Here is a 13,464-nt window from a genome sequence, read left to right as displayed (position 1 = left end):
AATTTGTACAAATGTTATATATGGTTTGTATCTAATGTTCTTTAATCAAATCTATGCATAAAACACATTAAAGAAATACTTTCAGATACACTAAAATATTTTAATATAACAATACAGTATACTGACTCCTCACAAATCAACTATCTCTTTAACTGTCATTTCATATTTACTATACACAGAAGATACAGGTGCTATAAAATGTGGCAAAGAATTTGGATGGTCCCTGGCTATCAGATACAATAGCATCCTGGGTCTTAAAAGTTTGTCTCCAAACAAGCAGCCATCTAAGTAAGATGTCAACAAAGTCCACATGGAATAAATACACCATCATTGCTCACCAAAGGATTGGAATCCATATAATATGAAGTTGAAGGAGGGATTAGTATCAGAGCCCAAATTGTGAGAATCCAGGTGCAGAGGCAATGGATGACAGTGGGAGCCCATGATTCATCTGTGGAACTATATAGGAAACAAAGCTCTGGAGAACCCCCCTGTGTTTGGGGACTTTAGAGAAACAAATCCACAGAAACTCATGTATAAGAGAGAGTTTTATACATAAAGGGTAAATGTATATCAAGAAAACATCCCAACCCAGTGCTGCCCAAGCCCACAAGTCCAACATTAACTCATTAACCCATATGTCCAACACCAATCCACAAAGTCCTCCTCCATCTCACAAAACAGATGCAATGATGCTGACTGCAGAAGGAAAACTGAATTAGTGAACGTGTAAACATCTCAGCTCTGACAGGGGTCTCCACATGGGTGCTCCAGCACCCAGGGCTGCATTGGGGTAGGTCCATGTGGCTCCTCCTCAGGGATGTCTTGCAGGAAGTGAGCCTTGCCAGCCAAAGCAGGGAACTGGCTAAGGCAGCTGCACCCTGCTCCAACCATCAGAAAGCAAGAGACTCAAGAACTCGAAAGGCGAGGCTCACTGAGCCATTTATCCCTCTGCCCGTCAATTAACCCCACGTGTTTTGATCGACCAGGTTGGCACAATAAACAAACTCACCCTCTATCTACAATGGGGGATGGGAGGAAAATGGTCATTCAACAGAGTGCTTCGGAGCAAGGAGTAGAGAAGATCAAAGGCATACATCTCACTTGAACAGCCAAAATGTTGTCAGTAAATCCCCACACACACACCCCATGATGCAGCCTGGACCTGATTTCCAAAATTTTCTGTGTTTTGGCTTCTTTCGTTTAGATTTCGTCTGTTCATATTAGTGTGATCTCAGAGGTGCAGTGTCATTGGCAGTCACCCTGTGTTATATGCTTTTCCATGTTTGGGCATATGAAACCCAGGACTGGTGACCCTGTAGGGACGGACAGCAAGCAGAAGATGTGGGATGGGGGAGGATTGTGCAGTGAGAGTGGCAGGGTAAAGGTGAAACAATGTTAAGGAGTCCATGTAGAAAAAGAATGTTTGGAAACCAATGGTGGTAGCAATTGTACAAATTTACTTGATGTGATTCAAGTGTGGAATGATATGATTTATGTATTAAATCCCAATTAATTTTTGAAAGTATAAAAATCTATTTAAATCCCCATAAAGACTGATAAGGATTTGTGAATTTTGAGTGAAAGAGTGCCTCCTTCATGAGCCCCAAGTCAGTAATCTTTTCCATCCCACCCCTCTTTCAGTCTTGGATTCAAATAAAGTTAAAAAGGGGAATGACAAAAGGCTTGATTCTCCGCAGCTTTACTGAGACTTGGACAGGCCTGCATGCTGCTGGTGTCTTGCTGTCAGATTAAGGAAGTGGCTCTGCACTGAGAGCGGGTAAGAAGGTAGTAGTCGTGTTCATACAGGATCCATAGAGATGGCTTTGTTGCAGAACCTCAAGTGTGATGTTTGTATATTTGGCTGCACTGGCATCATTGGGGAGAAGTGTGATTGAGTATTTTTGTAGAAATCAATAGGTTGACATAGTTCGGGGTAGGGAGTATCCCATTCTGTTTGAAAATTGTGTCTCAATCATTTTTCCTTGCAATTTGAAATGGCGAAAGCCAACCTGCCTCCTGGGAGTACAAAAGTCATGGGCCAGAAAGGGCTGAGCTATCGATGGGGCTGCCAGGGGCTGCCTCAGAAATGACTGCTGGCATTGCCTCTGATATGAATCCTGGAGTCTGAGGATACTGAGTCACTGCCATGTTACATAGTGCCCATGTTCACACAACAACCTGGTCTTTGAAACCTAGCCATGTTGATAGGTGAGGAATTACTCTATTAATAATACTAATGTCTTGATGCTTGTTGCAATATAATACCTGTTTATTATTATAAACTGTTATGTACATTAAGTTTGTAATATAATGAGCTTTGTGTGGGATTGGTTTAACTATAGGTTACTTATCTCAACTCTCAAAATTCCACTTCTTCATACAGGAAAATATTTTCTCCAGGTTCTTAATAAATTAGCCATAACAACAAAGCAAAATTGAATAGCACCAACATTTTCAAAATTTGAATAACTGGGATGACAACTGGAATGAAGAAAATGAGAAATCTAATTTTCCACATTAGACTCCTTAAAGAGCTCAGTGTAATTTTTTTCCTTAGAAAGTCAATAAAATTATACATTTCTTAGATACTTATAATTTTTCTTATATAATAATGATTACTGTCATTCTTTTCCTGACAGCAAAATGAAGCCAACTCTATTGGGCTAGGTAGATGTTTTAATTAATTTATTTATTTATTTATTTTTTAATTAATCAATTTATTGGGGCTCATACAATTCATCACAATACATAGATCAATTGTTTATTAACTCTCTATTTTTAAATTTTATTTATTCATTCACTCATTCATTTTATATATAACATAAAGGATTTAATATGGCTTGATGAGCTATTTTGAGTGTAACAAAATAATATTTAATAATGCTTATATAGAAAACAAAATATGTAGAATAATAAAAAGAAAGAGTATTAGGGAAATTCAGGAGTGGCATAAGTAAGCAAAATACATGCTGTATATCCCTTTACGATTTCTGGTTGGTGTTCATAAGTAAATTATTTGTGGTTTCCTGCCTGACTTATTACAAAGACTTGTGCCTACAAAGGTTGACAAATGAATTCATTAACAAATGAATATTTGTTAATTATTAATAAGTTGAATTTTTCCTACTATTTATTTTGAGAAACAAGTCAAAATTCTCTAAATCAATTTAATGAATCAGCTTTGGTTTTCTTAAGTATTAGGATTAATAGCATTAAAAATGCAAATAACATCCCAGCTCAAATTTTGAGCTGATTAAAAGACAAGAAGATGACAGATGAATGGATAGGCTTCAAAGAAACCTGACATACAGTATGCACATTTAAAAAATATAAAGTGTACAATCTATTTGATTATTGAACAAACATTCGTTAAGTGCTCATTTGGTGAACAGTACATGATGTACAATTCCATGGACACACTCAAAAGAGATTCTGTACTGAAGAGGAAAATATTGTTCAGGACAAAGGGAATGCAGAAAAACAAATGGGAGTCCTCCTCCCTGCTTAGTGGTCAATACTGACTCCCAGTGACCCTCCAGGCCAGACTGTAATTGACACGTAGGGTCCTCCACTGTGTGTAGATCTTTAGGGGAGCAAACTGCTATCCTGTTCTCCCAAAGAGCACTGGATGAGCTCAAACCACCAATGTTTTGAAAGTTTCCATCTCAGCAAGCTACTATGACAAAGTAAACATTAAACATTAATAATAATTTATTTTCCCCAGTCAGACATTTACACAAAGTCCTCACCTGTTTCTCTCATTTTATCAAGAACTTAACTCTCTTTCTAATTCCCTCTGTCACATCATCAATTTCTCCTTTTGTACTATGTCATTCTAGCAGTATAAAACAGTCTCTTTATCGCTAATATTTGAAGCACAACAAAACATACCCCTATTTGTTCTCACAAACCTCTCAATGATTATACCCATTCTCAGAAACAATTCTCTATACAATTTTCCATCTCTTGTTTCTTGCTTCTCATTCATTCTTCCAGTACAATCTTTCATCTGTCCTAGTCAGTCCACTGAAACTGCCATTACTGATGGATCACTAAAGCCTTCTTATCTCTACATCCAATGTGCCTTCTTTCCATAGAAATGGACAGTATTACACATGCTGAGCCATTGTCTCTTTCTTTAAACAGCCTGTCTCTTTGGCTCATTTACTGGTGGTGCTGTGGTAGATTTCTCCCGCTTTCACGAAGGAGACCCGCATTTTATTCTCCAACAGTGTAAGTCTATGCACCTGGCTGGCACAGGGTACTGGGTAGCATTTTGTTTCATTGTTAATGGAATCACCATGAGTCAGAGATGACTTAATGACAGATAATAATAATAACAATCTCTCTGGGTACTCCTAGATCTTCTTTTGCAATTTTAACTTCCCAACTCAGCCTTAAAAGGAAGCTTCACAGAGCTCAATCCTGAGTTCTTTTTCTTACTCCATAATCTTTCTTTAGATAATCTGATTTTATTCAAAATATTACAAATATAATATATATTAATTAAAGATATATTCCTAGCCTACACTACTCCTCTGAGCTCAGATTTAGAACTGCCTACATATTTTACATGTAAAATTAGAAAAAATATCTTCCTCACTGAAAATTTAGAATGTATATTATCAATGAAATAACCCTTGGAGATTCTCAATGATTATTAGTATACATAATCCAAGAAGAAAATAAAGATATTAACTTTTATTGAATTTCTGCTAATGTTTGATAAAAGTTTTCACATATGGTAGGCAAACCTTTATCTATCCTGGAGAGCTAACAAGATGGCCATTCCTATAAATTTGGCACTCAGAATTGAGTTTTCAGGCAGATAAACAACTTCATTGTAGCATAGAATGAAGTTTTACATATTTTAACCAGGGTTTGACCTCAGATCTTATAAATTTTATAATCCATTTACAATATCTCTTTGCTTGACTATTTAATCTAAATCTACCTACGTGGAACAATCTAAGCTCTATTATCACGCTTTTATCAACCCCCCCCCCAAGATGTGGCAGCAACTAAAGTAAAAGAATAAGCAAGAGGACAGCCATCAAATAAAATGATTCTCTGAGAGCTCCATTGTTCAAATGGGACATCAAATTTCTTTATCCCACCTCCAGGTCCCGAACAGGCAAATAAGATATTTCTAAAGAAATGGAATTCTGGGGTGACTTTTTAATTTGTTACTATTACTTTAAGTGAGTTCCTATTTTTTACTCTGATATGTTACAATGACCATGATGAAGAGTAGTAAGAATTTGGGTGAAATTATTATTTCGATTACTGTCATCAGAAATCCTGACTTCTTTATACAGAAAAGTATATGAAATAAGTACAAAGAGAGAGAGGGGAGAAAGGGCCCACCAACAATGATCACATAAAAAGTGAAAAATCTCAATCTAAAAAAAAGCAAATGATATTAAAAATGTAGGCTAGATTGAAGGTGCGTCCTGACACTATTTTTCCTGATAGCTGGGCATCACCTTATTTCTTTACCACACTTTTCTATCACACCGTATCTTCAGTGATCTCCTGATGGTGAGTACTGGGCAGGGCCATGTCATGAAGACAGTAATGGAATTAATAATTACCCAAGGGCATGAGAGAAAAGGATGGGGAACATGGGAAATCAACAACAAGGGGTACAAGAAGCAAGACAATTTTCCAAAATGGATTGTAGTGTTGATTGCACAACTCTTCTTAATATGATTGAAATATTACATTGTATTATGTGTTAATTATAGCCCAATAAAACTAATTTAAAAGCTGCAAAAAATATATAAGAAAGCTGTAAAGCACAATAAATATAGATTATTTCAGTAGATTCCTAAAAACTGATATCCAACCTTACCTTAGTTGAATTACAGAGGATTAAATCAAGATGTACCAATTCTATAAGGGGCTCCCTGTTAAAATTGGAATTCAAGGTAATCATGAAATTGCAACACCAGAATATGTTCAGACAATCAGCTACAAAATATTTTGCCATATTTTGCATTCATAGCTCTATCATTACACACAAAAACCTGGCGGATGCTTTTTTCCCAGTGAGTGCTCAGTGCATAGTTGTTGCCAAAAGAAATTGATTTGACTAAGAGATCAGAATTTGAAAATACCTGAATATTTTCCCCTTAAGTTGATTTTTTTTCTGAAAAAAAACACCAACCTACATACCAGAGAATATCTGTTCTTAATATTAAATGCAACTATCTGTTCTTAGCATTAAAATTTAGCTCATGAATATCTTAAAACATTGGAGTTACTTACTTAATTTTGCCTTTCAAAACCCTTTCTATTTCCAGTCAATATTTGGCTAGCTTAGAGAAATCTGGCAATTATATGATATTAGTTAATGGTGATTATTGTCCCACTCATATTTCCATCTGCCTTTGAAATGAAATCTGGGAAATACTTCTACTCTTTTTAATTTTTTTCTAAGCCCATCGTGCTAATATTGAATATGTTATGGACCGCCAAAATAATGAACAAATTCATTTTGGAAGAAGTGCAGCCAGACTGCTACTTCGAAAGAAGGATGATGAGATTTCATCTTATGTATTTTGGACAAAGTATGAAGAAAGACAAGTTCCTGAGGAAGGACACAAGCTCAGTAGAGAGTTAGAGAGAGAGAGAGAGAGAGAGAGAGAGACTCAATGAGATGAATTGACACCATAGTTACAAAAATAGCCTTAAGGCTAGCAATGGTTGTGAAGGTGAAGTGGGACCTAACGGGTTTCGTTTCATTTTGCATGGGGCAACAGGAGTGAGCACACACGCAGCGGCACCTCACCACAGCACTCCCCTTTCTTCTCCCTCTCCAAATGGTTCAGCTTCAGCAGTACCAATAATTACATGGTAAGCAGATCCATGGGAAAACCAGCGCATCTCCTCTAAGACGAGATACTTAGTGTAACAATAAATTAAAATAATTGAAAATTGAATGGCATCCAAGGTCCTATGGCATGTGGTCAGTGTTCCCATGGCAATTGCTGACCTTTTCTGGCTAAAGCAATCATTGTTGTCTGAAAACACTTTTAGATGCATAGAAACCAAAATTGACAGGCATCCTAGTGGTACAAGGTTTAGGCACTTGAGTGCTAATGGAAATGTACAGCGGTTCAAGCCCACCAGGGCTTAAACTGCAGAAGAAAGATTTAACTGTCTTCTGCCATAAAGATTGCAGCCTTGAAAACCTGATGAGGTAGTTCTACTCTGTCCTGTAGTCACTATGAGTCAGAATCTAATTGATCGAAATGCCTCACAAAAAATAGACAATAAAAAGGATGGCACCTCAGACCAATAGGAGCTGTTGAATGTATTCTTGAATGAATGTATTCTTAAAGATCACAGCACTTATGAAACAAATTAGAGAAGAACTCAAATGCATCTACTGTAGATGTTCACGCAATCCATCCTGACCCACCACCAAGGAGTTGATTCCCACGCAGAGCAACACAAAGGGGGCAGCACAAAACCGTTCCCTTTGGGTTCCTGAAGCTATAAATGTTCAAGTAGTTAAAAGCCTTGTGTATTTTCTACAGAGTGACTGATAGAGTTGAACCTATAACCTTGTGATTAGCAGCCAAACATGTAATCTACTGCGCCACCAGGGCCCTATGTTCTAGGTGTCTGGGGAGCAGGGGATTTTTTCAAGAAGGAAATGAGCTTTTAAGCACACGGGTGACAGCATAATCCAGAGCCCTGCCTGGCAGATGGAAAGAGCTGTGGTAAGGTAACACCAAATCTGACGCCATAGCAGATCCTCAGGCTGAGCAGAGCAGATAGTTCAGTGATGGAGGAAGTCAAATATGTTAGCAAAGACATTTAAGATCCTGCATGGAAATCAGTGATCGATTACCCAGTAAGCAAATATACTTAAAGTGTAAACAAAATAGGAGTTTTCAGTTTGATTATAGATTTCACTCCTGCTCTTTCTCGTATAGATAAGCTATGTATTATTTTAAGATATGTCTCCCCATCAGATGGAAATTGTCCCAGAATATGTCACATTTACTACCTTGGAAAGTCATGCCAGTGGATAAATTGCAAATCACTATTTACCTGAAGTTGGTAAATTTTATTTTTCTTAGTGACCAGTCTTATAGCAGTGAGGCAAATATGAGCATTATAAAGGCATACAACAGAATATTATATGTATATGAATATACCTTATGCTATGCATTCACTTAATATTATAGGATGTAGTGTAGAAGATTACTGTTGGAAGAAGTTTTTCCTACTATTCAATTATGCTACACATTTTTACTACCTCTACTCAATGATGAACAGATCTTAAAATGTAGGCAATGATTGATTATTAAAATGCCTTTCTAATATACCTTGGGAAGCACATGATTCAATTACAAATACAATTGTGAAATTGTAAAATCATATTCTACATACCATAGCAAATGTTGCTGAAGGCCCGAAACACACACACACACACACACACACACACACACACACACACACACCCCCCAGAGATATATATGATGAGAGAGAGGGAAAGAAGCTGAAAGCATCAACCATAACATGCTAACATTAGATAAGTATACATGGGAGGGTGAAGGAGTCCAAAAATGATAGCCTTGAAAGATTTTTCTCACAGGCACAGAGCAATGATGGGTGCTTATTAGGAAGAAACACGCTGCCGTCAAGTTGATGCCAACTCAACGGGAGAACTGCCCTTGTGAACGCTCAAGACTGTAACGCTAACGGGAGTAGAAAGCCCCATCTTTCTCCTCCAGAGCAGCCAGTGGTTTCAAATGGCTGATCTTACCGTTCACAACCCAACGCATAACCATGACACCACCAGGGTTCCTATTATATTAGGAAGTGTTACCAACATTAACAACCAACTCATTTCTGAGAGCAGTTATAATGAGAATATTTTTCCCTTTGTAATAATCCATCTCCTCATCGGGAATACCATTGGGAATTTTACTTGGAAAATGCCTTATCCACTCTAGAGCCCTGATCATTCCCATTCAAATTTGTTTATTCCTGTGACTCAAAGGACATGATCAGGAACACAGTTTGAGTCCCTTGAGGATAATAAAACTGCTAGTCTGTTGTGGTATAAATCGAGTAGTACAGAATTCTTTGATGAAATATTTGAGAGATGGATGCATACCATCAGAGGCGTATCAGTTTAGCTGGAAGATATATTGAGAAATATGTGTTTTTAACTATAACATATTAGAGATGAAAGATCTACCTAAAAATAAAATACAGTAATCTGTTGTAATATTTTTTCTGGTCATTTAATTTTCCTTTATGACATCTTTTCATTTATTTATAATTATAGCAATTATTACAAAATAAGCATCTATATTGAATATAAACTATTTAAAATGAAATTGGTGGAAGTCAATATTTGTGGAAATCAATAGAATTTTACAATGATTCTTGAATCAACTAAATTCACTGACTCATTTTTTTTGGTAAAATCTGGCAATATTATTTTTGTACACAATGGTATATAATAAAAATGTTGGTACTGAAGTCAATAAAAATGCTATACTGTAATTCATTTTATTTAAATTCCTATACACTATTTTTGCATTCATTGACTGATAGTGTGTCACATTACAAAGAAGTTACTTCACAGGTAGCGATGGCAGCACACACACATTTTGATATATGTAGCTCACTTATCCCTTTTGAATGTGTGAGTAAGCAGAGGTGGGGACACTACAGAATACCAGTTTCTAAAGGCCTCACATGTCTTAAATAGGTCTTGATGGAAATATACACACACACTCACAAACACAATTAAAAATATGTTTAAGGAAATACAGTTGTAAGATTCCAAATTGGATTTGTGATATAGTGTAATGGTGGAATATGCCAGTATCTTAAATAGAGTGTTACTATTTCTTAGTTTTAAGCACATTTTCTTATAATGGCAGTCTTAAGTATTTTCAAACAAAAAGAGAAAATTAACTTCTTTCTATCAATCAATGCCTATATTATCACGATAGGGACTGAAGTCAATAAAGTAGTACAAAAAGTAAAACAAAACATAATAATGCCCAAGGTATAATATCTAAGGGTTTCCTAGCACAAGAGTTATATCAAACTAGATTATTATAATGGTAACATGTAGAATTCATCCATTCACCTCAATGTCATTTATGAATCATTCATCGAATCCCTTCTTATGAATGTGAACCAGGAGCAGATGACACTGAACGAACTCGGTTGTGTTCTCAAGGAGCTTCCAGATGGGTAGGAAATAACAGTAGTAACAGTGACACGTAACCTCAAACGGACTAAAGGTTTTCCCAGAATGGAGAAGGAGCCTCAATGAGAGGAAGATTGCAGGGAATGCGTCGAACCTGTCCTGGGAGCTGATCTGTGGAGCAGTAACTCGGAGAAAACCTACATAACTGCGTTTCTCTTCTTTCAGCCCGCCTGTCGCTCTAGTCACTAATGAACCAGACAATAGCAACGGAAAATGTTCAGAGGAGTTACATTTAAAATAGGCTGATGATGATCTTACATGGCAAAGACAGCATTCATTCAGTAATAATGCAACTTAGCAAGTGTGATGGTGGTAGTTGGCAGAGCCAGGTTGTTGAGGAGCAGGAAACACACACCCCAAAATGAGTTAGGTTTGGCCCTTGGATTCACTCTTACATAATTTTAAGTCTAGCAAACATAGTGTCCTTCTGAAAAAGGACAGTGCTCACTCAGGGGCTTTTTAATTTGATCTAAGTACCATAATGATAAACTCAAAATAATTTGGAGGTTAAAACTGCAACTCTACGTCGGTTGCTTTAGCAGATGGGGGAATGGATACAGACTCAGTCTAAGACACTCTGAGTTGCTATGTGATTGTTTTTCTAGAGGATGGCAGAGAGAAAACCCACACGGCAACATTTCTCTTGCTTTAGTCCTCTGTCGCCCTCGTCACTCCTGAATGGCTTTACCATAGGAAATTTTCAGTCTTTGGAAAAATAGCAAATGCCACAAGTCCAGAATATGTGAGCAAGAAGAAGATTTATGCTCTGCTTCCTTTACTTTGGCATATTTGGTTAAAACATCAAGGCACTGTAAAGTCTAAGAAAATGGAAATCTTGCTTTAAAATGTGTCCTCTGTCTCATCATTCTTTATTTCTGTCTGTCTCCTTTCAGCCACTCTTCCATAATTACATTCATATCTTTTGTATGTTTTTCTCAAATCAAAAACTGTATCATCTATACATCCACAAATACACATCACATAAGCACAATTGTTTTTACACACACTCACAATCATTTTACTGAACTGGGTTCTGGGATCAAGCAAAGATGACAAGATCCTTGATTCTTCAACATTTCTGGAGTAAATTAGACACGGGGGATACAAGTAAGTGTACTGGCATTCATACAGCCATGCAAACGCTGACTCCTTAACATATATTCATTTTTAAAAGTTAAGAATGGGCTTTATAGGAAGAAAACCATAAGGAGAAGTGCAAAACCATTGATGATTAGAAATGAAAGTCGCTTTAGAGACCCTCAAGGTCACGTCCTCATTGTATGAACAAGAAAGCTGCAAGCACAATTTCATTAGTGGAAACCTGTAAGCACAGTTACTGCTCCCATTGGCTGGGCAAGGCTTTGAGTAACAGGCTCAGATTTTCTAAAGCTCTCAGCAAAAGAAGACATTGAGCTTTCTGTCCAAACCTTAAATTATCATTGAGGCTTACTCAAATAGTTACAATGCTCCCTTAGAAATGATAAAACTGAAAGTTCAAAATCAAGCTCATCGCCATCAATTCTGACGCATAGAGACTCTGAGGACAATCTAGAAGTGTCTCAGGGTTTCTGAGGCTAGAAATCTTTGTGGGAGGAGAAAGGCTCATTTTCTCCCATAGAGTGGTTGGTGGTCTCGAACTGCTGACCTTATGGTTAGAAGCCCAACATGTAACTTACTTTACTAAAGTTCTAGGATAGATTCCAAAATAGCCCCTTGGAACAGCAAGCAATTCCTTTTCTCAAAATCTGATGCTTTATGTAAATCTTTTATTGCCATCATTAAGAAGCTTTCTTGCTAAAAAGCCAGAAAACATCCTCTGAAATAGAACCTAAATTCTCCAGATGGCCAGACTTCCACATTGGCATGCAAATAATGCACATACTATACTTTTTTTTGGAAACATCCTTTTTTTGTTAAATAATATACTCATGTGCATTATTTATGTGAGTAGATTATATGAAAAAAATAGAGAGATGCAAGAAAAAGCAAGCTTTATCTCACCTTTTCCACAAAAACTAGCTTTTTGGTCCTTTTTTCTGCCAATGACCATATATATCCAGTGTCACCACTTAAATTACCTTTAAGAAAGTCAATGTTAATAAATCCAAATGTAACTGGGTGCAGAGGATCCCCAAACATTCTAATTTATCTAAAACTGCATCTATATCTGAGAGAAAGAAGGGAGTCACTGGAAAGCACAAGCAATGAAGCCCTTGGCTACTAAGGGAGACGTGGACACCCCAGAAGAAAGACCTAGAGCTACAGACTCCCCAGTCACTGCCATTCAAATTCCTACAGAATGCAGTTTGATGCTGAAGCCCCTGGGGGTGATGGAGTTGGGAGCAGCTGGTGAAAGAATGTCTCCACCTGCTTTTGAAGCTCACTTTACCTAGAAACAAGTAGTGTCATAAAATGAAACTGTACTTTTAAAATATAAACTCTAGTCTTGAATATTATGATAATAGCAATTAAAAGAGAGTGTCAAATAGGAACATGTCACCAAAGAACCCTGGTGGTCCAGTAAGCGGCACATTCAGCTAGTCATTAGTTTGAAGCAACATGCCACTCTGAGAAAACGGAAGCTCCCTCCTCCCGTACAGAGTTGGAGTCTCAGAAACCCACTGGGACAGTTCGCCCCTGTCCTATAGGGTCACTATGAGTTGGAATTGACTTGATAACAGTGAATTTGAATGGGGGTTGGGGAGTGAGGATGGTAGGTTTTGTTGTTTTGAAATCTCACCAATTTATTCTCCAAAGTATCCATGTTTCTGATTTTGAACATTAAAGACGAACTCCTTGTGGTTCCTCAAGACTCCAGTCAGATGGTACCCCCTCTGGGTAGCTTTCCTGAATATAAGGTCAGCAGTTCTTTTCTCCCCAGGCTTCCAGTAGCCTTTAGCCTTTACAAAATGTAAGTACTCATCTCATTTTTTGGCAACGTTTTGCTTACATCATCTTTTTTGTGTTCGCTGGGATTATTGGTGGCTGATTTTTCAGAGACCTCTTTCAAGGCAACCTTGGGTAACATAAGACCTCTGAGATAGTTAAGGTTTATTGTGCCAACCTGGCCAATAAACATATGAGGGGTTAACTGAAGGATGGAAAGATAAATGGCTCCATGAGCCTCATCTTTCTAGTTCTCAGGTCCTTTGTTTTTGATGGTTGGAGCGGGTACAGCTGCCTTAGCTAATTCCCTGCTTCAGCTGGCAAGG

The sequence above is a fragment of the Echinops telfairi genome, unplaced genomic scaffold, assembly GCF_000313985.2.
Source record: "Echinops telfairi isolate 266 unplaced genomic scaffold, ASM31398v2 ScPeMD7_3533;HRSCAF=4204_0, whole genome shotgun sequence".
NCBI classification, from domain to species: Eukaryota; Metazoa; Chordata; class Mammalia; order Afrosoricida; family Tenrecidae; genus Echinops; species Echinops telfairi.
This window is presented reverse-complemented; position numbering follows the sequence as displayed.